The sequence below is a fragment of the Rhinoraja longicauda genome, chromosome 19 (assembly GCF_053455715.1).
Source record: "Rhinoraja longicauda isolate Sanriku21f chromosome 19, sRhiLon1.1, whole genome shotgun sequence".
Lineage (NCBI taxonomy): Eukaryota > Metazoa > Chordata > Chondrichthyes > Rajiformes > Arhynchobatidae > Rhinoraja > Rhinoraja longicauda.
The window spans coordinates 11,906,269-11,909,981 of record NC_135971.1 but is presented as its reverse complement, the minus strand read 5'-3'; positions in this window follow the sequence as shown (position 1 = coordinate 11,909,981).

Below are 3,713 nucleotides of genomic sequence, written 5' to 3'. Positions count from 1 at the left end.
ACCACTCCGTTGACATCGCCCGTACTGAAGTGTAGCACGCAGCGGAGCGTAACGGAGTGGAATTCTCTGCCTCAGAAGGCAGTGGAGGCCAATTCTCTGAATGCATTCAAGAGAGAGCTGGATAGAGCTCTTAAGGATAGCGGAGTCAGTGGGTATGGGGAGAAGGCAGGAACGGGGCACTGATTGAGAATGATCAGCCATAATCACATTGAATGGCGGTGCTGGCTCGAAGGTCCGAATGGCCTCCTCCTGCACCTATTGTCTATTGTGACATCCGCCATTTTAGTAAGCAAAACCGGCCTCTCGCGGTGTTTTGCTTACTAAAATGGCGCCTTTGCGTACTACACTTCAGTACAGGCGATTTCAACGGAATGGTTTATCTTGTTCCTCTAATATCTTTGGGCAAGATCTAGTATCTTTGTGTGTGAGGCCTGTCACTGTGCGTGAGTGGTGTGTGTGAGTGTGAGGGGCCGGGTGGGTGGGCGGTCTGTGAGGCCTGCTGTGTGAGTGTGTGGGGCCTGTCACTGTGGGCCGGGCCATTTTTATTTGTGTGTGTGGGGCCTGTCAGTGTGGGCGAGTGTGTGTGAGGGACCTGTGTGTGGGGCCTGTGTGAGTGTGAGTGGGCCTGCGAGTGTGAGTGAGGGGCAGAGTGTGGGGTCTGTGTGTGGGGCCTGTCACTGTGGGCCGGGCCATTTTTATTTGTGTGTGGGGCTTGTCAGTGTGGGCGAGGGGTGTGAGTGTGTGTGAGGGGCCTGTGTGGGCCGGGATTTGTGAGTGAGGTGTGGGGCCTGTGTGAGTGTGTGTGTGGGGCCTGTCACTGTGGGCCGGGCCTGTGTGTGTGTGGGGCCTGTCACTGTGGGCCGGGCCTGTGTGAGTGTGGGGCCTGTGTGGGTCGGGGTGAGTGTGTTTGTGTGTGTGTGTGTGAGGGGCGGAGTGTGGGGCCTGTGTGAGTGTGTGGGGCCTATCACTGTGGGCATGGCCTGTGTGAGTGTGTGTGTGGGACCTGTCACATGTGGGCCGGGCCTGTGTGAGTGTGGGGCCTGTGTGGGTGTGGGGCCTGTGTGAGTGTGGGGCCTGTGTGAGTGTGGGGCCTGTGTGTGTGTGGGCCTGTGTGAGTGTGGGGCCTGTGTGTGTGTGGGGCCTGTGTGAGTGTGGGACCTGTGTGTGTGTGGGGCCTGTGTGAGTGTGGGGCCTGTGTGTGTGTGCGTGTGGGGCGGGGTGAGAGTGTGTGTGTGAGGGGCGGGGTGTGGGGCCTGTCACTGTGGGCGGGATTTGTGAGTGAGGTGTGGGGCCTGTCATTGTGGGCCGGGCCTGTGTGAGTGTGTGAGGGAGGGAGGAGGGGGGGCCGGGGTGAGTGTGTGTGTGGGGCCTGTGTGTGTGTGGGGCCTGTGTGAGTGTGGGGCCTGTGTGAGTGTGGGGCCTGTGTGAGTGTGGGGCCTGTGTGTGTGTGGGACCTGTGTGAGTGTGGGGCCTGTGTGTGTGTGGGGCCTGTGTGAGTGTGGGGCCTGTGTGTGTATGGGGCCTGTGTGCGTGTGGGGCGGGGTGAGAGTGTGTGTGTGAGGGGCGGGGTGTGGGGCCTGTCACTGTGGGCGGGATTTGTGAGTGAGGTGTGGGGCCTGTCATTGTGGGCCGGGCCTGTGTGAGTGTGTGAGGGAGGGAGGAGGGGGGGCCGGGGTGAGTGTGTGTGTGGGGCCTGTGTGTGTGTGGGGCCTGTGTGAGTGTGGGGCCTATGTGAGTGTGGGACCTGTCATTGTGGGCCGGGCCTGTGTGAGTGTGTGAGGGAGGGAGGAGGGAGGCCGGGCCTCTGTGTGTGGGCGGGCGGGTGTGTATGTTAGTGTGAGGGGCGGGGCCTGTGTGAGTGTGTGTGAGGCCTGTGGGCGGGGTGTGTGTGAGTTAGTGTGAGTGGGCCTGTGTGAGTGAGGGAGGAGGGGGCCGGGCCTGTGTGTGAGGGCGGGCGGGGTGTGTGCGTGTGAAGGAGGGAGGAGGGGGGCCGGGCCTGTGTGAGTGCGTGGGGCCTGTCAGTGTGGGGCCTGTGGGCCGGGGTGAGAATGTGTGTGGGCGGGGCCTGTGTGAGTGAGGGAGGAGGGGGGCCGGGGGACCAGGCCTGTGTGTGTGTGAGGAGCGGGGTGTGTGTGGGGCCTGTCACTGTCCTGTGTGCCGGGCCTAGTGTGTGTGTGGGCCGGGTCGGGGTGAGAGTGTGTGTGAGGGCAGGGTGTGTGTGAGGGAGGGAGGGAGGAGGGGGCCGGGGCCTGTGTGAGGGGCGGAGAGTGGGGCCTGTGTGAGTGTGTGGGGCCTGTCAGTGTGGGGCCTGTGGGCGGGGTGTGTGTGAGTTACTGTGCGTGGGCCTGTGTGAGGGAGGGAGGGGGCCAGGCCTGTGTGAGGGAGGAGGGGGGCCGGGCCTGTGTGAGTGAAGGAGAAGGGGGGCCGGGGCTGTGTGAGTGAGGGAGGAGGGGGCCGGGCCTGTGTGAGTGAGGGAGGAGGGGGCCGGGCCTGTGTGAGTGAGGGAGGAGGGGGCCGGGCCTGTGTGAGTGAAGGAGAAGGGGGGCCGGGCCTGTGTGAGTGAGGGAGGAGGGGGCCGGGCCTGTGTGAGAGTGTGTGTGAGGGCGGGGGGTGTGTGGGGCCTGTCACTGTCCTGTGGGCCTGTTTGAGTTAGTGTGTGTGGGTGGGCCGGGCCTGTGTGACTTTTTTTTTTTTTTAATATCAAAAAATACTTTATTCAAATAATAAATATCATTCACAAAACATATTCTTAAACAAGCCCATCCGACATTTCCGGAGGTTACATTTGGTACAGACATTCACTTAGACATTTACTTACATTTAGACATTTACCCAGTGCCGGGCCTGTGTGACTGTGAGGGAGGGAGGGAGTAGGGGGCCGGGCCTGTGTGAGAGTGTGTGTGTGAGGGCGGGGTGTGTGTGGGGCCTGTCACTGTCCTGTGGGCCGGGGTGAGAGTGTGTGTGGGCCGGGTCGGGGTGAGAGTGTGTGTGAGGGAGGGAGGGAGGGAGGAGGGGCCGGGCCTGTGTGAGTTAGCGCGAGAGTGGGCCGCGCCTGTGTGTGAGGGCGGGCGGGGTGTGTGTGAGGGACGGAGTGTGGGGCCTGTCAGTGTGGGGCCTGTGGGCGGGGTGTGTGTGGGGCCTGTCAGTGTGGGGCCTGTGGGCGGGGTGTGTGTGAGGGACGGAGTGTGGGGCCTGTCAGTGTGGGGCCTGTCAGTGTGGGGCCTGTCAGTGTGGGGCCTGTCAGTGTGGGGCCTGTCAGTGTGGGGCCTGTCAGTGTGGGGCCTGTCAGTGTGGGGCCTGTCAGTGTGGGGCCTGTCAGTGTGGGGCCTGTCAGTGTGGGGCCTGTCAGTGTGGGGCCTGTCAGTGTGGGGCCTGTCAGTGTGGGGCCTGTCAGTGTGGGGCCTGTCAGTGTGGGGCCTGTCAGTGTGGGGCCTGTCAGTGTGGGGCCTGTCAGTGTGGGGCCTGTCAGTGTGGGGCCTGTCAGTGTGGGGCCTGTCAGTGTGGGGCCTGTCAGTGTGGGGCCTGTCAGTGTGGGGCCTGTCAGTGTGGGGCCTGTGGGCGGGGTGTGTGTGAGGGACGGAGTGTGGGGCCTGTGGGCGGGGTGTGTGTGAGGGACGGAGTGTGGGGCCTGTCAGTGTGGGGCCTGTGGGCAGGGTGTGTGTGAGGGACGGAGTGTGGGGCCTGTCAGTGTGGGGCCTGTGGGCGGGGTGTGT